This window comes from Rattus rattus, chromosome 14, assembly GCF_011064425.1.
Source record: "Rattus rattus isolate New Zealand chromosome 14, Rrattus_CSIRO_v1, whole genome shotgun sequence".
Classification (NCBI taxonomy): Eukaryota; Metazoa; Chordata; class Mammalia; order Rodentia; family Muridae; genus Rattus; species Rattus rattus.
The window spans coordinates 2,694,089-2,720,326 of NC_046167.1; the positions used below are offsets into that span (position 1 = coordinate 2,694,089).

The following is a 26,238-nucleotide window of genomic DNA, read 5'->3' on the forward strand; positions in this document are numbered from 1 at the left end:
AGAACAACAAAGAACATGGATGAACCAGTATATCTGTACTAGGATATACAGTGCTTTGTGTATACATCCATGAGTTATAGCTGGGTCTGGTGTTGATCTATTCCCAGCGTCCTGACAAACCAGCACACTACTTTCCATAGTGGTTGTACACATTTGCACTTCCGCCAGCAGAAAGTAAGCGCTTCCCTTTCTCTATCTCCTTACAAGCATAGGCTGACATTTGTTTGACTGATTTTGTCCATTCTGATGACTGTCAGAATGACAGAGTTTGATTTCCATTTCTCTGATGCCTAAGGATGTTGAACACCTCTTTAAGGGTCTCTCAATTATTTATCCTCCATCTTTTGAAATCCCTTGTCTAGTTTCAAACCCCATTTTTGTGTTATTTGTTTTCTTGGTCTTATTTTTGTTCTTTATATATTTTAGATCTTAACCCTCTATTAGATGTGTAATTGGTAAAAATAAATTCCCATTCTGTGCTTGATGCACAGTGTCCTTCCTCATGCAGAAGCTTTTAGGTTTATGAGGTCTTGTTTATTAACTGTTGTTTGTAGTGCCAATGAGATCAGTGTTCTGTTCAGAAAGTCCTACTGTGTCAGAGAGTTCTCACTTCTCCCCACTTTCTCTTCTCTCAGATTCAGGGTATCTGATCTTATAGGGAGATGCGTGGCCATTTGGAGTTAAGCTTTGTGCATGTGAGAAGTATGATCTATTTGCATCTACCTCCTACGTGCAGTCATCCAGTTTGACCAGCAGTACCATTTGCTGAAAAGTTTCATTGTCCTTTATCTAGTGTGTAGTTTTGGATTCTTTGTCAAAATTTCATGTATCTCTAGGATACGGACTTAGATTTAGTTCTTCAGTTGGATTCTACTGACCAAGGTATCTACTTTTAGGCCAGTGTTGTTGCTGTAAAATTATAAATGACATTCAACATTAACTCCAGAGTCTATACTGTCTTGTGCCTTTTGAGGTCTGAAGTAGTCTCCTAGGTGGCCCCTCTACTTATCTGTTTTCTCCCTATGGTTCCTTCACCACATCAAAATGATTTTCATCTTTGTATGTAAACACAAAAGGCCTGGTTCCTGCAAGTTCCCACTCCTGAGGATCCGTACGCTCTAGCTGTTTCTCTCTTTTTTTTTTTTTTTTTTTTTTTTTTTTGGGACTCAAAGGTTCTTTGCCCATCCCAACCACAGTCCATCATCAGAGGCATTCTATAGACTAGCATGTTTCCTGTTACCTCTTTCACACCCATCCCCAGTGGCCGTTGTTACCATGTCTGGAACCAATAGTGTTATCTGTTAAATCCTAGCATGGCCCCACACACATACTAGCAACCAATTGAGAATATAGACTAGAACACCCTGTACACAAACCCTGTTACACCCATCCCAACATCAGAGAAATCACTGGAAGAGCAAAGGGGCTGGAACCCAACAACAATGATTTATCTGTTTTTTTTTTTTTTTTTTTTATTAACTTGAGCCACTTTTAAAGACTACATGGACTTCCTGGACTGTTACCTCATTTAGCAATGAATAGCCTAGTAAGGGCAAACATCCCCCCCTCCCTTCCCCATGTGGTGTTAGACTGTCTGTTAAATGCGGCAATGGGGGGAGGGTGGGGAAATACCCATAACAAGGGGGGAGGGACAATGTTTGCCTGGAAACCAATTGAGAATATATAATTGAACACCTAGATACACAAAGCCCTATATACACCCATTAAGGACATTCATAACAACCTGAGGTGAAGAAAGGAACCTTAGCATCAGCCTCCATGTTCTCTCCCCTGCTTCTCCAGCCTCACTCTAGTCTCTTTCTCTCTCTAAAACTTTTCTTCCACCCATCCTTCCTTCTCATCCAATGATAGGCCTCATATCTATCTTGTACTTGCCTTCATCTGTATGACATCCTACACAGTGTCATGCTGTTTTTACAACTATTGTACAGCTTAAAATCTGGGTAGTATACCTGCAACAATTCTTTTATTAAACAGGATTGTTTGAGCTATACCAGGCCTTTTGTGTTTACATACAAAGAAGAAAATCATTTTGATGATGTTGAAGGAACCATAGGGAGAAAACAGATAAGTAGAGGGGCCACCTAGGAGACTACTTCAGAAGACCTCAAAAGGCACAAGACAATATAGACTCTGGAGTTAATGTTGAATGTCATAATAAAAGATGGATATAAGACACAATTAGAACTAAGAGATAACTGTAGTCAAAAACGAAAGGCAGGTAACTTCCAGATTTTGGCAAAGGCTAGAGAAGGTGGGAACCAACATGAGGAGGTACAAACATAAAGAAGACTGCATAAAGTAATGGATTGGAAAGGAAACGGTTTCCCATGCAACAATGCCAAGGCAGTCAGTCTCATTCCTTCTATTTAAAACAATCTGATCACTATTAACTCATAAATCAAGATGGACCAATTGCCCCTATGTTTTAAACAGCAAAGAAAATGTCAGTGTCTTTAGGGCAATCTATTTCTGTGTTCTTATGAGGAAAAGCAGGAACTTCTCAGTGACTGTAGGAACCACTTCCGTGTTACAACTGTCATACCAGTTGTAACATAGAAATCATTAATGTACACTTCAGCGGATAGGAAGAAGGAGAGTAAACCATAGGCTTGCTTTCCACACTGATTTTTACCTCTGTAATCTACTTTCTCTACCAAGTACAAACAGTGATGATCAGCAGCCTTAGTCCTAAAAAAAATTTAAATGACTTCTCATTCTCAAAGCCAGCCCAGTGAGTCAGAAGCATGACTCATGCAATTGAAAGGAACATGGCTTTATAAACTAAAAGTGTCCTGCTGTGCAAACTAAGCTGATTAAAATAGAAATTCTACTCTTTTTATTTTTAAGAACATTAAAACTGACATGATTTTAATATTGATTAAAATTCTGTTGAATAATTTGGCTCTGAGTTTCTTCCTACTATCATCCATCTAAACATGGTTGCTTAATTACTTTAATCAACATTTCTTCCCTTGGTTTAACTAATTGCAATCTCATTCATCTTTTATTAGTCAGTTGACTATAAAGGAGCAGTAAAACCATATCTGGCACAAAAACGTTAAGATAAAGAAAACTAATTTATAAGTTAACCTACATATTTTTAACCTAGAGGAAGTTATAGAGTTGGAAACTTACTTTAAAGTCCCCATTCCAGAGTCAGGTCATGGGACAATCCACAGTGGAGCATTCTCCAAGGACTCTACAAGGCACCCACATTATGTTCTCCTCTTATGCAAAAAGGATAATTACAAGTGCAATCTCTGTTGTCTATTAGAAAAAGGAATTATGAGCTTCTTAAAGCTACAGCGGTGTACAAGGGATATTTCTTTTTATAGTTAATCCACAAAAAAGGGGGTACAAAATCTCAAAGGTGTTTTATAAGTCAATGAACTATATCCCTAGTCAAGAAGTATGGAAGAAACTTTTCAAATAACAGCAGAATATACTTCACTGCAGTCTTTGTAATTGATATAATCTCTCATCCATTCCTTGGGAAAAATACATATCCAACTTACTATAACCAACTTCTCTAGGGACTTAGAAGTTTAAATCATCGATCATCATTATTTATTTTCCTCATGAACCACATAATTCTGGACAAATGTATATTTTGTATTACAAATAATAAAGAAATTCTTGGATAAAATAAGCCAGTTTAATAAAATTAGTGAGTTTTTTTCTAGGGAATAAATCTCTGTGCAAGTGTCATGTGTGTGTAAACATGTGTGTGCAGAAACATATGGAAGACAAGTACAGAAGCAATGCTTTCTGTAGATACTTGACTCAAATTTGTGTAATTTGAGATAATATATTTAATCTATTCTTTCACTGATTAGCTTCGAATTTTGTACTGGTTTCAAAAATAATAGAAATTTAAGTTCTATTTTCCTTTCTCAAAATTTCCTTATCTGGAGTCAATAACATGATGATTTGGAAAGGAGATTCAGGGCAGTTCTACTGAAAAACCTAAGTGCACAATGCCATGCTTAAACAATCTGCTAGTCCTGGGGAAGGTGCATCAAGGGGAAAATGCATTGATTCACAGTAACCTTGAGTAATCGATCAATTAAAGACAAAAGCAATCAGCTCTTCTGGGAAATGTTTCTAAATTTGTGTTTAGAAAAATAGTTGTTGATTTCAGTGTTTCCTGTATAATATTAAGTTTTGCATACAGCATTTGCTATCATGAGAGTATAAAAAATGGAGGTTACAGGACACAACCTGAGTAAACTGCTCTTATCCTACAAAAGACAAGTTTGTAAGTGAATTTATTAACCCAAGGGGGCCTTTTGCAGGAAAGAAAACCAGAGAGCTGAGAATCTGAGGCAGCTTGCAAGCCTTCCAGGATCCCAAATTAAACTACCTAGAAAGGGCAGGGGCAGAAGAAACTGCAAGGGGGGTGCTGCTCCTCATACCACACTCAGGACAGAGACTGTGATGGAGTCTGAGGAAATTGCCAGGAAAGAACTTGCAGCCTCTCCTTCCCCACACTCCAGAACCTCACAGAACACAGAGGCCACAGAGACCAATGGCTCCCAGTCTCCCACAACCACCCCCACCTAAAGCCAGAGAACGATGAGAACTTCAGATTTCAACTCAGCACCACTGGGCCAGCAATTCCACACCTTAGTATTTTTATTTCTTACTATTGTTTAGTCTTGTATATATTTCATGTTGGTTTCTACATGTCTTCAACAATTAGTGCTGAGGAAACTGGTTATCTATACGTCAACAAATGAAACTAGATCCTCATCTCTCAAATTTTACAAAAAATAAACTCTAAGTGGGTTAGAAACCACAGCATAAGACCAGAAACTCTGAAACTGCTACAGAGATTACAGAGATTGAGATTATACCTCAAGATACAGGCAGAGGGAGAACCTTCAGAACAGGATTCAAATTCATCAGGAAATAAAGAGACCCATCCTTGACAAATAGGGGTTTATGACATAAAAATGTTCTTGCAAGGGAAACTTTTTAAAAAGAAAGGCACTCCAAAGAATGAGAGAAAATCTTTATCTGCTATGCAATCAGCAGTTAGTATCTAGAACACAGAAAGAACTCAAAAAACTAAACATCAAGAAATGACCCAATCAAAAATGGGCTACAGAACTGAACAGAGAGTTAACAAAAGAAGTACAAACAGCTGAGAAAAACACTCAGTATTGGTATCATCAGGGAAACAAATGACCAAGTAACAAAAATGTTGGCATGGATGTGGGAAAAGGGAACACTTCTATACGATTGGTGGTAGTAAGGATGGGTGAAGTCTCTGTATATGTTAGTGTGGCTGTTTCAAAAACATTTAAATATAAAAATCCACTAAACTCAGCTACATTATTCCTGGGGGTAGACCTAAGGGAATCTATATCCAGCTAGAGATATTTGCTCATTCATCTCCACTGGTCTTCTAATAGCCGGAAGGCAGAAGTGGCCGAGATGCTCATCAACAAATGAGTAGATACTGGAAATACAGCACATATGTGAGGGTAAAAAAGTAAAATTATAAAATGTGCAATAAAATAGATGGAACTGAAAAAATTATATAAACTGAGGTAAGCCAGGTTCAGAAAGACCAATGCTGTATCTCTTCCTCATTTGTGAGTCCTGCTTTGCATTTCTAGACTTTGTTAATGTGAAATACCTGAAAGAGGTCAGGATGCTAGAAACGGATCATGAAATGAAAAAATAATAGAACACATGTGATGTGAAAGTGGGAAGATGGAAAGCTGGGAGTTAAACCAGGGGTGAGAATGGGATAAATAGAGGAGAGGAGGAACTAGAGTTTGTGTGTGTGTTTGTGTGTGTGTGTGTGTGTGTGTGTGTGTGTGTGTGTGTAAGTGCGTGCACCTTATGGAAACCCATTACATTGTAAGCCAATTAAAATACACTATTTAATGACACCAACAACAAAAACAATTTGAACAGAAATACCTGGATGGGTGGACAATGCTGTTCCCCAGAGTAATGGGTTAGTAAATGAAAATCTCAGTGCCAGATACCTCCTTATGAGTTATTGATTAAGGAGACCCTCAGAAGTTCTAAAAACAACCCAGGTTATTTCCATTGCTCTTGGCTGCCCACAATAACTAGATAGTAATATTCTATTGTTAAAAAAAACACAACACATTTTAGTTTCAAAAAAGAGAAATCAAGCTGGAACTGAACAGGAAATGTCCTTCCTGCTGGCCAGCTTTTGTAGTGTCAAGAGGAAAATAATCAGTGAGTTTACCCAGCAGTGGATATTGTACAATGCAATGTTAACAAGACAACAAGTGCCCTTGATTGCAGTAGTGGCCTAACTGTTAAAGGAATTACCAACTGTTTTCTGCTTGGATTTGAGGCCAAGTACTTTAACATATTAAGAACGAGGGCAGGTGCCATGGAAAGTAGTCTGGGGGCATGATAGGTTGAGTACTAATTGAACTCAATGTATTGTACAATTTCTTTTTAAAGAAAATGAGAGGATCGTGGGAGTGATGCAATTTAGATAGATATGATCAAGATACACTGTGCATGTGTATGAAATTGTCAAATATACTGTTTTTTTTAAGAAATTGTATATCCCAATAGAACTCATGGGTATTGGATACCAGAATTCCTAGCACCTTCCTTATGCCAGGATAATGGCAAAAGAAAGGTCTTGGCATTTCTCACAGGCAACTGGACTGTTGTAGTCTATTACATGTTATAACCAAAAGTTGTTCCTATTTTCAACTTTGTGTGCCTGCTCAAACAGCAATGTCTGGCAGACATTCAGGATTTCAAGATGTAATTTTTATGTTACTTAGCATATCTCCTGTTAATCTCTTTTTCCTAAATTCCTACTTGGCCTATTGAAAAGCTAACTTAATTCTGTTTTTATCCCAGAATAAGAAAGAATGTAACACAGGATATAAAAATTATATAGATATTATGCATATTACAATTGTTATGTATTAAAATTGCAACCATGTATCCATTCCTCTGTTGAAGGGCATCTGGGTTCTTCCCAGCTTCTGGCTATTATAAATAAGGCTGCTATGAACATAGTGGAGCACGTGTCTTTTTTATATGTTGGGGCATCTTTTGGGTATATGCCCAAGAGAGGTATAGCTGGATCCTCAGGCAGTTCAATGTCCAATTTTCTGAGGAACCTCCAGACTAATTTCCAGAGTGGTTGTTCTAATTTGAAATCCCACCAACAATGGAAGAGTGTTCCTCTTTCTCCACATCCTCACCAGCATCTGTTTTCACCTGAGTTTTTTATGTTAGCCATTCTGACTGATATGAGGTGGAATCTCAGTGTTGTTTTGATTTGCATTTCCCTGATAAGTGGACATTAGCCCAAAAGCTTGAATTACCCAAGATACAATCCACAGACCACAGGAAGCTCAAGAAGAAGGACAACCAAAGTGTGGATGCTTCACTCCCTCTTAAAAGGGGGAACAAAAATATTCATAGGAGGGGATATGGAAACAAAGTTGGGAGTAGAGACTGAAGAGTTGGCTATTCAGAGCCTGACCTACATATATATATACAGTCACCAAAACTAGATAAGATTGATGAAGCTAAGAAGTGTATGCTGACAGGAGCCTGAAAGACACAGCCAGAGCCTGTCAAATACAGAAGCAAATGCTAGCAGCAAACCATTGAACTGAGAATGGGGTCCCCATTGGAGGAGTTAGAGAAAAGATTGAAGGAGCTGAATGGGGCTTGCAACCCCATAAGAACAACAATACCAACCAATCACAGCTCCCAGGGACTAAACCACTACCCAAAGACTATATACATGGACTGACCCATGGCTCCAGCTGCTTATGTGGCATAGGATGGCCTTGTTGGGCACCAATGGAAAGAGAAGCCCTTGGTCCTGCCAAGGCTGAACCCCCTGCCAGTATAGGGGAGGGAGGGATGGGGGGGATGGGGGATGGTTGGGGAGGGGAATACCCTTATAGAAGAAGGGGACGGAGGTGGGATAGGGGACTTATGTCCGGGAAACTGGGAAAGGGAATAACATTTGAAATATAAATAAAAAAAATCCAATAAAAAATTGCAACTATGTTAAAAAATACAGCTGCACGAAGGAGTTAGTACCACACACATATTTTTAAACTGGGTATGATGTGACCATCTATAATCTCACCCCTGAGTAAGCTGACACAGAAGACTGAAGGTTCTAGGCAGCTCTAGTGACACAGCAAGTCCTGGGGCACACTAAGTTACATAGCAACCAAGTCTTAAAAACAACAAGAAGCACCCATCTTATTTGTAATTGTTTCCAATAAATTTTCAAATTGTTTTATTAAAGTTGGTTGCAGAATAATTTTATTTCTATCCTATCCTATTTATTTATTTATTTATTTATTTATTTATTTACTTACTTACTTATTTATTCTGAGACAGGCTAGCCACAAACTCAAACTCTTTATTTAGCTCTGGATAACTTTGAAGCTGCTCCCCCTGCTTCCACCAGGTGCTGAGATTACAGGCATGGGTCACATCCAGCTTGATTTTTATTTTAAATGCATATTTAGTACTTTGAGATTCTTAAATAGTCAAGGGAATAGAGTACATTTGATTCCATTTGGACTGAGTTGATTTAAATATTCCAAAAAATCTATTATAGTATATAACTCTCTAGAACTAAAATAAACAAAAATTATCTGTAGCACCCAGATTCAAATGGGAGGATATATAATGAATGATAAATGCATCATGAAACTGTTAGCTGTATGTGTGATTATTTCCCTTCTCACCTGGTCAGCACGTCTGTTTTACTAGGTAAAAGGCTATATTTTTGATTATCACTTTATCTGATCAATTTTTCCTTAGGCATTTCTTACCATTCTTATCTTTCTTTTGAAATCAAGTTTTCTCTTGCCTTGAACTGACAAAATTTCTTCAGCATATTATTTTCTGTTTCATGTATGGATCATGTAGAGAGAACTCTTTAAACACAGTATTATCTATGCCATTATCTAATCTACCAAATACTTTTCTTCTTAAATTCTAGTCTATAAAAGCAAATTTTACCAAGACTAATACAAATGGCATTTTGGAAGAAAGCAGTAACAATAATTTAATGTGAGAACCATGAGTTTTTTCTAAAATCTCATGTCAAATCCTTTATGTGTTACATGTAAGGTTTCACAGTGGAAGTGAGCATGGGTTCAGTCTTCTCAGTCTTTCTGCAGGATAGAGGATTATGTCAGCCAACCCTACTTTCAATTGTTTAGTCATAAATTCCCAAGACATAGGATTGCTTGATTATGTCTTGTTATCTCACATAGTTGATCACTTGCCTGAGGATTTTATTGTTGAGGAATTTAATAACAGTGTTAGCTAGCACTGCCCATGATGGTGAAGAGTTGAGGCAATTAATTCCTTCTTAATTTGTTTACTTTTTACTTCATGAGTATGGGTGTTTTATCTGCATGTATGAACATGCCTGGTGCCCTTAGAGGTCAGAAAAGTTTATCAGATGGCCCTGGAACTGGAGTTATAAGTGTTGTTTAACTAACTATCACATGGGTACTGGGACTTGAACCCATGTTCTGGAAGAGCAGTCAGTTTTCTTAACCACTGAGCCCTAGTATCCATTCTTAAAATTAATGGCCGTCTTATTTTGTCATTGTATCTCTAACTTATTTGTAAATTTAAAGTTAGTAGTCATAACATAGAAAACTATTTTCAAAACTCCTACTATATTTTCATAGTCCCTTGAAACATATTCTTAAGAATAATGACAAGCTCTCTTATTTGTGGGCCTTGACCCTTTTGATACACATAGGGAATATTTGGATTCCTTGTTTTCTCTCACATGCTTCCTGAATTCGTGATAGCATCTAAATCCACCCTGTGGGAATATGTTTACTTTGTTAAATATGCCTGAATTCTATTCGCTTTCATACATTTTACCATGTGTCCCAACGGCGTGAAGGACACGCCATCCTTCACATGAGATGGTGGAGGTATTGGAAAGAAGCAGCTATGTCCTACTCAACCTTCCGTTCCCCAGTGCTCAGTAGCATGTGCACCACACAGCATCGGTTTAACAAATACTTGCAAGTCGATAGACCATCTATTTTAGTCCTTATACACTGTTCTGGATAGATGAGAAAACAGGGCCACCAGCAATAAAACATTTCCTGACAAATAAATTCAGATGTCTAATTCCTGCCCCATTAGCCCCAGTTTGTGTCACCATCATAAAAGTAAAGAATGTGAGATTTAGCCTTTGCCCTGTAAGGTGGTATGGTTTCCTATCAGCAATGTATTAAGTAGAAGGCATAAGTTAAGAATGGGCTTCTAATTCATAGGCAAATGGATGGAACTGGAAAATATCATCCTGAGTGAGGTAACCCAATCACAGAAAAACACACATGGTATGCACTCATTGATAAGTGGCTATTAGCCCAAATGCTTGAATTACCTAGATGCCTAGAACACATGAAACTCAAGAAGGATGACCACAATGTGAATTCTTCACTCCTTCTTTAAAAGAGGAACAAGAATACCCTTGGCAGGGAATAGGGAGGCAAAGTGTAGAACAGAGGCCAGAAGGAACACCCATTCAGAGCCTGCCCCACATGTGGCCCATACATATACAGCCACCCAATTAGACAAGATAGATGAAGCAAAGAAGTGCAGGCTGACAGGAACCGGATGTAGCTCTCTCCTGAGAGACACAGCCAGAATACAACAAATACATAGGTGAGTGCCATCAGCAAACCACTGAACTGAGAACAGGACCCCCATTGAAGGAATCAGAGAAAGGACTGAAAGAGCTTGAAGGGCTCGAAACCCCATATGAACAACAATGCCAAGCAACCAGAGCTTCCAGGGACTAAGCCACTACCCAAAGACTATACATGGACTGACCATGGGTTCCAACCTCATAGGTAGCAATGAATATCCTAGTAAGAGCACCAGTGGAAGGGGAAGCCCTTGGTCCTGCCAAGACTGAATCCCCGGTGAACGTGATTGTTGGGGGGAGGGCAGTAATGGGGGGGGAGGATGGGGAGGGGAACTCCCACATAGAAGGTGAGGGGGAGGGGTTAGGGGGATGTTGGCCTGGAAACCGGGAAAGGGAATAACAATTGAAATGTAAATAAGGAACACCCAAGTTAATAAAGATGGAGAAAAAAAAAGAATGGGCTTCTAGTGATAAGAAAACTAGTAAAAATTGGTCAGCCATTACTGAAAAATCATGGTGGAACAAATGACTGCTAGAACCGAATACAATGGTTAATAATCAGTTAGAGGAATGGCCCTTTCACAAGTCTTACGTTGTCATGGGAGCTCATATGTGCAGGCACCCTAGTGCATCTAGAAGTCACTGTTTCCTTGGAACATCCACCAACTCAGGCTCTTCAGTCTTCCTGCCTCTTCTTCTGAGGTGATCTAATGATAGAAGCAGCTGTGGAAAGGAGGAGTGTGATATAGCAGTTCTATTTAAAATTGTTTTGCAATCTATTATTCTCTGTGCTGGGACTAATTTCTACATTAATATCTACCTACTATACACAATTTGAGGGTTGAGAAATACATTGATCTATGCATAAGTCAATAGGACTACCTACCTTGTCCTTTGAGCAGAATAATAGCAGTAGGTTCTCCCCTAAGTCTAGGGCCTGCCTACTCATGGCTTCTTGACCTGGTAATCGGGCCAGGTATAGATTTCAATCGTGTAGCGTGAGCCCTAAATCCAACCATAAAGTGGTTTGTTACTGCCCTGATATTCATGTGACTATCATGCCAGTGTTCATGTCTAGCCAAGCCAGTAGTTACTGTAGTTTGCAGGATTCACAGCTCAGCAAGACTAACGATTACCTTCTCCTGTAGTGTGCATAGCATCTTCTAGCACAATAAAAGCTAGCTAAAGTGGTTGGAGCTTCCAGATGAATACCAGCTTCGTTTCTCTATGTTCTATGACTCAAGCATGCAGTGTTTCCAGCAATTGTATATTATCACCAAATTCTGGATGGCAATAAGTATCATCGGCAATAACACACAATTTTGGGAACCTTGGGACCTCACTGACAAACAACTCCAAAAGAAGTAACCCATTCCTACCATTGGGCTTTTTGTTTGCCTATAGCATCTAGTAAGGAGATCGTTACTTACTAACAGGGTAACTCATGTTAAGCTCAAGCAAGACAAATCCCAGAATGGACAGGGGACCTGAGTACAAAGTCCCACTTGTATGTGAGTGGCAATTGATAGTTGCTTGGGAAGGGGAATTAGTGTCCTTTAAGATGAGCCCCTGGTAGACTGACCACACTTAGTAGAAGGCATCTGTCCAAGAATGTGAACAGCATAAGTTAGGTCCAATGGGCCTTTAAAAGAGGTGGGTGGGGTTGTCTTTGTTACAGTTTCTATTGTGATAAAAAAACATATGACCGTTAAATACCTGAAGAGGAAAGAATAAACAGAAGCAGAGCCCCTGACAGAACAGTGTTTACTGACTTACCCTTTGTGGTCTGCTTAACCTACTGTCCTATAGTACCTCAGACCACCAGTTCAAGAGTGGCATTAGGCATAGTGAGCTGGGCCCTTCCATAGCAATAATTAACCAAAGAAGTGAACCGCAGGGTGGCTCACAAGACAATCTGGTGGAGGCATTCTCTCAATTCAGATTCTCTCTTCACAAATGACTCTAGCTTTTGTCAAATTGACCTAAAACTAGCCGGAACAAGCACACAAAGTTTGTGCAGAGAGGGAAAGGGTGTATTTGAGAGAGCTTTCAGAGCAGGTGAATAAAATCAGAACACAAACGCATCAAAACCAATTCTCAAAGAACTAACTTTTGAAAAGAGAGAGACAAGAACATGGGAAAAGACAATAATTATAGGTAATTTCACACAGGAGCAGGATAAGGAAGAAGTGACATGGAACTTGAAGAAGAGAAATTATAACTGGGGGGTCTAAGTCACTGATGAAGAGGCAGGAAAATGGATTATGGTTATTAATGGCCTACTTCCTGACATAGATGGAACTGTAGGGACAATCTAGAAAGCTGTTAATGTTTTCCATTTCCAAACCTCAGTCTGCTGTGCCAAGACTCTTTCTTTGGATGATTACTTAGCTTTTGATAATGCCTAGATCTGAGAGAGACGAGGGAGACCTGAAATATTGGGCAAGACTTGCAAGCTCTTAAAAATGCTGATAAAATATCACCTCGACCAAGATTAATGTTAATAAATTCTTTTTAAAAAATAAATAAATGAAAGGAGCAGCTAGAGGGAAAGAGCCTTTGGTAACACATTCCCAACTTGTCCTTCCTGAGTGGAGATGGATATTTTAACTGTGGACATGTTGTGCTTAGGGCATGCATAAATGGTTGTGATACAATTAAATAGCAATCCGAAAATTGTCCTCATTCCCATCATGAAAACTGAATCTATAAATAAACCCAGCGCAAACAAAAAATGGTTTAGAAATGAATCTCTAGGCCAGGAACACTGACACTCAACTCTCATATGTAATCAAATGCTATTATTAAGTAAAAATAGGAAGGGAAATTGAAGTTCTTCATTCTATATTGAATGAGCCACAACTACATGTTTATCCCTGGATAAGTCATTTAGCTCATCTGTTCTCATTTGTAAAATGAAAAAGTGAACTATGTACTCTTCGGGATTCTAAATTACCCTCATTCATTGTCCTGTTATCATTTTATTTGAGAAGCAATAAAACATACTAGGTAAAACACTCAACTGGGAAACTCAAAATCTACAATTTACAAAGTATGTTATCATAGGAAAATGGCTTATTCTCATTGTGCCTGGTTTCCCTTAAAAGAAACATTACATTTGTGAGGATTCCATTGAGATGGGAAACTTGTTTGATACAGGGTGTGGCATAGCATTTGCAGTGTGTACATTTTAGGCATTCTTCTCCCATTTTGACATGCACTAACGGTAGAAAGACAGACTCAGGAAACTAAAAGCCATTACCATGAGAGCTCTGTCCCAGCTGATCTGAGCCCTAGTTTATCATTCAAGTTGTGTGACTACAGGCTATGTACATATGGCCCTCACATTCATAATTCTCCCATTAAAATATGAAGACACATATTAGTAACAACAATTAAAGAAAAAGGGGCTGTTCATCTGAAAGAGAGCAAGAGGGGACACGTGAGTGTTTCAAGGGAGGAAAGAGAATGGGGTAATGATGTAATTATAATCTTTTAAAAAAACAAAGTTAAAAATTAGTATTTTAATTTTTAAAATCAGAAAGGAGGGATGGTGACATTGCTCAGTGACAAGGGCACTTCCCACCAAGCCTAAGGACCTGAGTTCAATCTGCAGAACATATATAGTAGAAGGGAACTGACTCCTTAAAGTTGTCACCAACCTCTACACCTGTGCCAAGACAGTTGTACACACACACACACACACACACACACACACACACACACACACACCCCAAACAAACACATGTCTTAGAGTTGCTATTCCTGTGATGAAATAATATGACCAAAGAATCTTGAGGAGAAGGTAGTTTGTTCATCTTATACTTCCACAGCATTATCACTGAAGGAAGCCAGGACAGGAACTCAAACAGAGCAGGAGACAGGGAGGTATATTGGGCTTACACTTTCACTTTGCAGGCCATCACTGAAGGAAGCCAGGACAGAAACAGCCTTGTGGTCTACTTGAGATGTCTTCCTAGATAGCTTTTCCTCGAGACAGCTTTCTTTGGTTGAGACAGCTCTCTCTGCTAGTAAAAATTCTAAAAGCTGTCTGGATAGCTCTGGATCATTTTCTAACCTCTGGATAGTTTTCTGACAGGAGTCAGAAAAGCTGCTACAAAAATCTTGATATTACTATGACTGACCCTAAATAAGCTCTCTCCCAGGTTGATCTTGAACTCAGGAATCTGCCTGTCTTTGTATCTTTCTGACAAGCTAGTTCATAGTAGAGTCACCTCTGTTTTTCTAGGTCTATGAAGCTCCTCATATAATTTATATCTCATCCATATATTTTACATAGTTGAGAAATTATATATTTTTGAACTTGTGTTTTCATAGTCCTTTCCCACAGCCTTAAGGGCTGTCCTGAAGGTCACAGTATTTACCATATTTGCTTAGGACATAGACACATCCTCACCTCCTGGACTTATTCTTGTTTCTAATTATCATGCAGTCATTAACCTTGGCAAAGAGGACATTCCCTGATAACCTTGTCTGGGAGTCTACTTCCGAAAAGAGGAACATGAAGTAAAATAAATTTTTGCTTATACAAACAAGCCTCACACCCAGCAACTGTCAACACTGGTGGAGACCTACACCCTACTGACTCTATTTAAAAGGCAGGAACCATGTCATACTATCCCTTCCACTTGGCTAGGCAAGACTTAGCATCAGCAGGAGACAGAAAGGAATGGAGATGAGCTAGGAGAACAGAGTAAGGAGGGTCAGTGGGGAAGGGCTGCACAGAGGCAGAGTCATGGCGTCCCTTATTTGAAAGTCTCATAACTACAAGCATGCAGACTTGGGGGTATTTTTCAAATTTATGGAATATTTTCATATACACCATGCACTCTCTTGGGAAAGGAATCCAAGTCTGATACAAAATTCTTTGGGTTTCATTGTAACTTGTATATATAATCTGAAAGCAATTATACATATTGCTTAAAATTAGTTTGTGTATAAAATAGTTTCATAAAATGGAATTTTCCACTTGTTTAGATGTTGCATATTTTATTAAGGATGTCTACCTTGTTCATTTATTTTTTTCCTTTTGTTTTTTATTCTTCTGTAGAGTTGCTTACCATTTTCTCAGTTTTCTTCTAACACATAATTCATTATTATTTCCTCTGTAGTGGTGATCACCTCTAAGGCTAATTAATAACGCCCCAGAAAATGATTATGATTCATCTGATCCAACCTCTACCCTATTGTGTGGTATCTTATTAGTTTCCTACTTAAGAAATAGAGAAAGGGGCTGGAGAGATGGCTCAGCAGTTAAGAGTACCTGACTGCTCTTCCAGAGGTCATGAGTTCAATTCCCAGCAACCACATGGTGGCTCACAACCATCTGTAAAGAGATCCGATGCCCTCTTCTGGTATATCTGAAGACAGCTACAGTGTACTTATATATAATAAATAAATAAATCTTTAAAAAAAAGAAATAGAGAAAGTGTCATTAATATCATAAATAATGGTGGCCCTTACTTTGGAGAAATACACACATCACCATGGTGAGCGTGTCAAGAAGATCTGAGTATTAGCAATCCTGTCACTCACCCTCCTCCAACACCATCTAAGTTTACACCAGATCAATCCCTCTGGCTTACATACTAGTATTGTTTAGCATTTTAATTGTATGTCGAAATCTGTTCTAATACTACATTTTACCCATAGACTTCTTCATCTGACACCTGTATGATTTGCAAAAACTACTGTGAATATATGTACTGATTTCTTTACTTTTTAGAATCTTAGCATTAATGAGGTTTCATATTCTGGTTTTTTTTATCTTACTTTTAGAATGTCATTTTTGAGGCTCCACTAATAACAAGTTCTTATAGCTCTTTACCTAGTTAGTCTTCATTGTTAAAATATAAATTTGATGAGCTCTTAACCCTCTATGAATTTTGTTTTATTTACTATATGTATGATATAGGTTTCTTAGACCTACAAATTATCCTTCATTGGTTCTGAAAAATGCTAATGCATTATATTTTTAAATGTTTGCAAATAGGACAAAGGTCAACTTGAGGTATTGTTACTTGATAATGTCAACCTTAGTGTTTAAAGCTGGGTCTCTTACTTTACCCAGACCTCTGGAAAAAGACTGGGCTGCTAGCCAGTGGGCTCCAGGGAGTCTCCTGTCTATGCATAGCCAATACTGGGTATATGAGCACGGAGTATGCCTGGCTTTTTATGGGCATTCTAGGGATTGAACTCAGGTCCTTATGCTTGTACAGCAGGCGTTTTAGTAATCGCATCACTTCCCCAGCTCCATGGGGAATTATTTCTTCAGCTATGTTGTCCTCTACATTCTGCTCTGCCAGTCTAATTTGGACAGCTGATTCAGTCCATCAGATTTCTCTTTTATTTTCCTGATTTGTATTCCACATGACGCCCTTGAAACAATCTTCAAATTCATCAATTCTCTCATCATCTGAGTCTACTATATCTGACTATTTAAATCTAATTGTCTTTCTTGATTTTGCTTTCAAATTGGTGTACATATTTCATGCTTTCTCACTTATTGCTCCCTTTTTCCTTCTTAATTGTATATAGTATTTATTAAGCATCATATAGTGTTCTGTTGATGACTATGTCCACTAGTATCTAAAACAGTTAATTTTATTTCATGAGGTAACTTATAATTTCCTAATGTGCTTGTCCTGTTTTATCTTAAACTGTTTGACCAAATCCAGTTTCTTGGAATTCTAAAATCTTGATTCATAAATGGTTTCTCAGAGAAAACATGTGGTTGTCTGGTTGAATACCTCAGAAGTGTCCCCAACAAGGATTTCTTTGAAATCATGGCTCGATTTAAATTTCTTCTTCTATTCATTTCATTTAAATTCATACTCTAGATCCAAATACTCTCAGACCTGAGGCTTAAAGTTTCATACCTTATTTTAAAAACTATACCAAAAGCACTGTGCTGGTTTGAAAGAGAAGTGTATGTCGCGGGCATTTAAACACTTGGTTTCCAATTGATGGCTCTGATTGGAAGATTTGGGGGGCATGGTCCTGAGGTAGGAAGTAAATCACAGGAGCAAGGCTTTCAGAGTTTAAGGACTCAATGACATTTTGTTTGCTCTTTCCTTCATGTTTGTAGCTCAAGATGTGATACCTTGGCTTCTGCTCCAGCTTCCATAATTACCCCCTTCCAGCCATGCTCTTATTTCTCTGAACCATAAGTCCTAATGAACTCTCCTTCTATAAGTTACTTTGGCCATCATGCAGTTTTATCCCATCTATAGGAAAGTAATCAAACATGACCCAAGGAAGGGTTTCTTTATTTTATTTACCTTCCAAGTATGTTTTGTTTGTTTGTTTTTCTATGCCATTTGCTCTGAAGAGTATAGTCTCTTTGAAAGCTTACATTTAGCCTCTTTTGGATCCATTCCTCACACTGGGCTGCCTTGTCAAGCCTCAGTGGGAAAGGACATGCCTAACCCTGCAGAGATTTAATGTGATGGTGGGAGGGGGAAGTAAAGGGGTGGGGAGAGGGTCCATCATCTCAGAAGAGAATAGGGAGGGTGTAGGAGGGAAGGGACACTGAGAGGGGACAGTGATAGGGATGTAAAATGAATAAATTAATTAAGTAATGGAAAAAATTAGCTACTTTTGAATAGCCTTAGATCTGGTCTTTCCAGAGCTCTCTACTGGAAATCTATTAAGACCCAAGTGAAACATCCTGCTATCAAGATTTGTTCCTATAGCAGCCCAAATATCCAAGCTTGCTGTCTCCCTCCCATTGCATGCCTCGTGTGTCTTGCTCTGTCACTCTGACTTTGAGAGTCTCTCATCAAACCTATCCACAACATGGAGGCTATAAGCACATGCACTGCCATGCCGTTTTTTCCATGGGTTGGGAGTCAACCTCAGGTTCTCATGCTTACCAAATAAGACCTTTTAGCCAGTCTTCCAGCCCCAAGCTTAATTTCAACTATGTGTTCTGGGTTAAGATTTTCATTAGGTTTTGTTTCCTAGGGAGAGTCCTTACATCTTAAATAGGTGCTTTGATTTTGTATTCAGTACCCAGTGAAAATTGTGTTTATTTGCATCCAGTTATTTGAGATATCATAATCTATCATTCTAGCAGCCTACACGTCTGTGTACTGATAGTTTCCCCTGAAGAAGCTAACAGTGCTATTAGAACTCCTACGAAACTACTCCTTTGCTTTTTATGTGGTTGTTGTTGTTGTAGTTGTTGTGGTTGTCGTTGTGACTTGACTAAGATTAGATTAGCAGGTAAAGGTTTTCATGATTCTCTAAGCACGACAAAGTTCTCTGGGTAAATTTCCACTGTAATTTTGTTAGTCCTTACTGTTTATGACACATCAGTTCATTCTGCCTGCCTTCTCTTGATTCAAACCCACTGGGATTGACTCAGGTGAAGATGGTTATAGGCAGCATGTTTTTGTAGCTGAAAATGGATGCTCTCTTGGCTCAGCTTCGGTTTTCAGGTCTGTCGTTTTAGTACACATAGACCATGGCAGCTCCTCCATTCTCATGAGCTCCCACGGCAGGATCTCCACTGAGCTGCCTGTTTCTTCCTTTATCTTGCTTTTGTCTTGGAGCAGTATGATCTCTTTCACCATCGTAGATTACACAAATCCTACATTCAGATTCCAGTATCTCCTCAACTGAAGAAAAGAGGGAAGAGATTTCCCTCTTGCACCCCTTCCATTTGGGTGCTGTGAGCACAGCTCCAGCTGTGAATGTAAGTACTCCAAAGGAAGAAAGAGAAAGCACTCTTTCTTTCTCTATGTCAAAATTGAGTACGAGAGGAAAGAAGAGTCTGGTGACTTTAACAGTGTGTGAGTAGATGCTTCACAGGGTACAGCAACAATACCATGTACATTTAATCAACAGGATTCACAGGGATCAGTGCTATTACACTGAATGATAATTAAATGTGCCATGCCCTGACACATAAAAAAGGTGTCACCAAATCCAACCTCAAGCAGTAGGGATCAATCCCGTTGCAAAGTACAATTTGCACAGATACTCACTCAAGAGGAAATGTGTTTCGAGCTGTTTTCCCACAATGTTCGAGTAAATAGAAATAGACCTGGGAATGATACTCTAAGAACAACAACAGAGATGCTGTCTCAGCTATAAAGCACTGGACTTCAAGTATGTGGTTACACAGAATGTGATAAAAGGGTGTCTCTCCCCAGCAAACGATGGGGAAACCCAGAGCTCTCTGCGTTCTTTTCATACCTTGAAGACAACAAACGAGATCACTTCAAAGTGAAGCCTCCATGCCCCTCTACATGTTTCATACAATGTGACTGCCCAGTTAAAGGAATACACTAGTTTAGTCAAATGTATGCTTCCCGTGTCTTCTGCAGGAGGGAGAACAAGTATTTCTTAAAGAGAATATATCTGCAGAGCTCAGCAACAGAATCAAAACATCTTTGGGTATTATATCTTTGGTATAAATAACCTTAATGAAAATGTTGACTTTGGTGTTCAAATAAATGGGCCAGGTAGAAAGTAAGATATCTCCATTGCAAAGGGAAATTATAGCAGGAACTGCAAACCCTGACAACCACCTTCTTTTCCAAATATTGCACAGAGAAAAAACTCTATCAAGCAAATATCATTTTCTTCAAGAGATATTTAAGGCACAGAAGAGGAAGAATGGATTACAAAACAAATAATTATTTTCTCCTTCATAAATCATAACCTGTTGCGAACAGATTAAGTTAACCATGCTCAGCACAATTCTGTACACACTTATGATGGGTACAAATTACCTCATAAGTCTTTTCACCTTGAAAACATGTTTAGGTATAATCCCAGATATTTTTCTTTTCAAGGAAAGTTTGAAGAAGAGATATTGCTGTGATCTCTTCCTCAGCTTGCTTATTATGGGCACATAGGTAGACTACTAATTCTGTAACTTAATTTTTTATCTTATCACTATGCTGAAAGTATTAATCATTTGTAGAAGTTTTCCAGTGGAATTTTTAAACTCTCTTATGCATCATATATTCTCTGCAAACAAGGATAATTTGACTTTCCCTTTTACAGCCTTTAGGTTCCTTGTTTTGTCTCATTACTCTGCTGATGCTTTTAGCATCATACTGGAAAGGAGTGCTGACACTGGCCAGCCTGGTCTCCTTCCTGGTTCTAACTGGATTACTTCAAGTAAGCTTTTATGATACCGAGGTACATTCCTTCCAGACCTATTCAGAAGTTTCTAGAATTTCACAAAGTAATGCCAATAACTAATGACATTTCATATTCAGTGACCATCACTGCCCTAGTCAGATAGTCTAGTCTACTGTGCTATTCTTTAGTAAGTGCTGCTTTTGATGGTGAAGCTTCCAGAAAGGTATGGCAAGAAGTCTATCTGACAACTCCATCTCACACAGCAAACTCAAGAGGCTAAGGAAGGACGTGGGTGCTAAATGGATGCAGGTTTATCAGAACCACTGTCCTTATGAAAAGCCACAAAAGTGACTTGGGATAAAAATATCTATTGCAGTTTCAGTTATAACACGAGCCCATTGTGTGTTCTAGGATGAGCAATAGCTTTTGTTGCCTGATGGGACCCTCCAGCTCTTACAATCCAAAATCCAAATGAAATGATGATGCTGACACTGACCCAGACCTCACCTCCTGTTCCCGGTACCAAGCCTTGGTTCAAAGACATTCTGGATAAAATGTTCAACGTCCAGAACATCTCTGGATCACATTTCTCTCTTGCTGTAATTTGAAGGAACATTTGCTGTTTCTATTTCTTTGCTTCACAAGCAGCCAACATTTTCCCTTCAAATTAGGCTTCCCCTCCCTCCTCAGTCTCTGATTGCTGTGTTTATCCTGCTGTATTTTGACTGCTTCTATTTCTATTTCATTTTGCACAGGAGGACCAACTTCTGTCTTGATGAATGAATCTCCTGAGGGAAGTCATCCATTTTTATAAATATTCCAAGAAGGTAATTTCCTGCTCAAAATAGAAAGCTGACATTTTTGTCGTTATGCCTGTGTTTACGGGTTGACTTTAGCATGAAAGCATGTAGTTAAGAGACAGGGTCTTGAGCTAGGCTAAAGAAGCAAAGGGATAGAAAAGAGAGTAAAGAAGGACAAGGGGCAGACAACAGAACATTTGGCAGACAATAGGAGATAGGAAATAAAATCTGAGAAGTACAAGATCACCTGCCAGGAAATGCTGTATGCCATCTCTACTCTCTAAACAAACCCCAAATAAAAAGTCTTCTTCAGCAAATAACAAACAGTATGCTCCTAACCATGTTTACTTAAGAAATGTGCAAGAATTTTAAAACTGAAGTGTAAATGATTTTAAGTGGCATTAGTAAATTAAACCATTGGAGTTGGTGGCTACTGTTTACCTAGGAAATGGAAGCCTAGCCCTCTGGGTTTCAGCTGCCCACCGGCAACAGTCTATCTTGAAATGTCTGATAGTAAAAAGGGTGTGAGGCAGTTAATACAAGAGGCAGTATTGCAGGAGGCAAATACCACCACCAAAATCAATCAGGGGCACTGCTGGCCATGTCTATACACAAAGAAATGCACGATGGAACTCTAATATCATGTTTCCTGCTTACATCCACAAGACCTGCTCAAAATCACGCCAGATGAAACTCCGGCATGGCAGGAGGCAGAGATCATGAAGCCCTGCTCATAACTGAGGGGCTCTTGGAAACTGATGCCTGCTGGGGAATGAAGAGTTGGTTTTGTTCAAAGATACAGCTCCTAAGAGGCTGTGATGCTTTGGTATATGTCCTATACCCATGAACATGCCTGCAGCATCAAGTGGGTTAGGAAATTAGGAGGTAGTAGTGATAGGGGAAGTAATAGGAAGACTTTAGGGGAGGAAATGAGGGTAGATTTGATCAAAATGCATGTGGAAGAAGGAGGCTCACACTTTTTTTGCCTACACGCTCTCGCTCTCACTAACAAGTCCATTCCTTCACTGTCATTACAACCCACTTCTTCAGGATTCTGACATATACTGAAGACCTGCTGAGAGACATTCAGCCTTGTGGAATGAACAACTACTGGATTCTTGGACCTTCCAATCACAGGTAGCCATTGTTGGGATAGCTGGACCACAGTCTGTAAGCCATTCTCATAAATTCCCTTTGTGTATTATATATAGAATTATATATGTGTATAGAATGTATAATATATTATATATGTAAATGTGTTATATATATGGATAGATAGACTAGCAGATGATATATATATATATGATAGATGTTAAAGATAGATAATTGATGATTGATGATAGAGAGATAGACAATGGATAGATAGATAGATAGATAGATAGATAGATAGATAGATAGATAGATAGACAAGACAGACAGATGATAGATAGACAACTACACACAATAATTTTAATGTCACAGAGGAAACTTAGGCAGGACTACTCAATAGAGAGGCTACTTGTAGCCAACACTGTTAGTGCTCCAAACAGATTCCTCATCATTAGGTTGTATTAGCCTCCATTGGTTTTAAAGCCAAACTTTCTCTGGAGAGTTCTTCAACTAAACAAATTTATTCACCCAGAGACCATCCCATCATTACCATCCTGAGAACACCCAATGGTTGACTAGTATGGTGTACAAACAGCCTGGAGATTAACATCCTGAGGGCCTTTCCTCTGAGCAAGCATCCTGCTAAGTGTTTCTCTCTGACCCTCAAATATTTCACTTCCCTTCTTCTGGAAGCATTCCCTCAAAAACATCTAAGAAAACATACGAGAGTCTCTGCTTCTGTGGTTCCTGGCCCAAGTCATTTTCTTAAAGCAAATGTCTTTGTAAAGTGATATTTAAGCAGAGATCTAAAGAGGAGTGCTTTATAAAGGTTTGGGAGAATAGTGTAGTGGGAAAGGAAATGCCTCTGTATGGAGAGAGCTTGACACATCCAAGAGGCATGTATTGTACAAAATTCTCTGACAATAAAAATAAAATACTAAAACCCAAACCCTCACCACCTCCTGCCTCATGGAGTATATGATGAAGGGATAGAGCAGAACACATCCATTACCACTACAGAAACATAACTTGATGCAGAGAAGTCTCTGAAAACGAGGCAATATGTAAACAGGATGGCTTCCGGTAATGTTCAACTCTGCATCTTTTCAATATTTAAGTAATGATTGATAACCTTGGGGTTCAAACAGACTTATGTCCCATGAAGTCTAACAGAAGAGCCTGACACAAAGTAATATTACCATATAAATAGAGACATAGATATCGTTATGACCAGAATGACAAAATTGGATAGGATACCATGAATATTGGTAACAGTAAAGCCAAACCTAGTGAAAAGCCATGGAAGTCTCTACCAAAAAAAAAAAAAAAAATGCAGTTGAAGAGGCGTGTCTTTAAATGGTATGGCAATAGAGACAAATCCAGACAGTTAATTGAGCACACTGCTGTCCTGAAATGGAGGGGCCCCGCACAGCATAGGAACTAAAAGAGAGCCATGCAGGTGTGCAGAGGGTGAGTGTGTGCAACAAAGGAGGTGAAAGTGCAGGAATTTTCAGGACCCCAGCTCACAGGACCTGGGAGGTCCAGAAGGCAGCTGTGTGTATCAAACGGGAAGTGTCTCAATTCTCCTAAGTGCAACAGGAAGCAGAGAACTGACAGCACAAGGGAAGGGAGCCATTGGTAATGCTGAATTTGGATTCATCTGAGCAGGGGTGTTGTCCACAGATAATAAGAAAAGCAGACAAAAAATATCTATGATCTCAAACAACAGGACTTGGATGAAGTGGTGGCAAAGAAGGAGAGAGACAAGAGGACTTGCGGGCTTCTAGCTTGTGTGAGTTAAATGGTGTCAACTCTCTAAGCTACAGAGCACAGAGGGGTCAGGCTGAGCTGACTGGCGTGTGAGACAGTGAGGGTTTGTTCGTTCTGGAGTGCCTCTGAGGCATCCAGATATGACACATTCAAAGTGGATATCTGTAGGTCCCAACTGCTTTCCTCTTCTGCTTCCTCTTCTCAAACATTTCAAACATGCTTTCTAGGAATTCCAAATACTATTTTCTCTGTTCTACAGAACATCACAGTTGTACAGTGCTACTTCCCAGACCAGCTCCAAGCTTCCTTCTGCAAATAGGAATCAAGCCACTTAGAGAAGACTTAAGACCATCTAGCCTTCATTAACACAAGGAATCTCCTGAGTTCTTAAGCAGAAGAGCCTTACACAATAGGCTAGCACATCAAACAGACTTCTCCCTGCTCTCCCAGGAGCAGGGGAACAGGGAGGTGATCTGACCTTCAGGAAGCAGAAGGAGAGCACACCTGGATGTGTTACTTACACTTCATAAAGATTCCCCGGCTCTTCAAGGTCAACAACAAACAACAGATGCCTAGATTTCTGGAAAAGTCTTTGCCATTAAATAGCAGAACTCTTTTCTATACCAAAAGGGGCCAAAAATGTAGGTGGAGGCAGGGAGGTGGTCCAGCAGGTAATGCTCTCTTGGCACACAAGCCTAACAACCCAACTTCCCATCTTGCCCCACATGGTGGAAGGAGAGGACTGACTTCTGAAAAGTGACCTCTAACCTCCATGTGCATACCATGCTCTTTCTCTATATGTCTATTGATCCATCTATCCATCCATCTATATCTACATTTATATATCTATATATCATCCATCCATCCATATCTATACCTATTTATCCATCTGTCTACATCTATCTATATATCTATACATACATACATCTATACATCTATCCATCTATCATCTATCCATCTATATCTATTTCTATCTGACCTCTCATTTCTCATTCACAATTAGTATTTTTTTGGAAACTGTATGTTCAATTTGTTCACTTACTGATTAGATCATTTATTTGTGTTTGTGTATGTGTCTGTTACACATGTGTGTACATGTGTTTGTGTAAGTGTGTACAGAGACCAGAGAAGAATGTTAAGTGTCCTCTTCTATCATTCTCTATTTGATACTCTTGAGACAGGGTCTCTCACTATGTTTTTGATCCTTTAGCAGGCCCCAGCAAGTCTCCTGTTTTTACAACTGCGCCCCCATCCCAGTGCCTGTGCCCCCAACCCAGTGCTGGGCTCATGGACAAGTATGGGGTCACTCTTGACCTTTTCAGAGTAATAGGAATTCAAACTGAGGTCTTCATGCTTGTGCAGCAAGTATTCCTATTCACTGAGCCATCTCCCTAGCCCTGAATGATTTCCTGGATGTTGAACCTTCTATATCTTCATAAACTCTAGATAATACTCCCTGTCGGATGTAAAGTTACCAAGGATTCTCTCAACCTGTTGGCTGTCTCCCCTTTCTTCTCATCATTTCCTTTGTTTTGCTGAAGATTTCCAGTTCCTACAATCCCATGTGTCAACTCTTATAATTTCCTATATCACTAACATTTCAAAGAGAAGAAATTCATCAGTTACAACTCTTTCAAGAATCGTTCACATAGTTGCTATCTCAAACTATTGATGAGGCTGTGAACTGCTCATAGCACTAGTGAAGCATCATTGTCTACTAATTTAATACATATATTCATCAAAAAGTTACTGCATGTG

The 26,238-nt window shown here is 39.1% G+C and overlaps 1 protein-coding gene across 1 annotated transcript in view; it reads right to left on the minus strand.

The window, feature by feature from the left end:
- The window catches only part of Gpr158 (G protein-coupled receptor 158), a 367,851-nt gene that overhangs the window by 270,795 nt on the left and 70,818 nt on the right, over positions 1-26,238 (minus strand). The gene's annotated exons all lie outside the window — the stretch shown is intronic.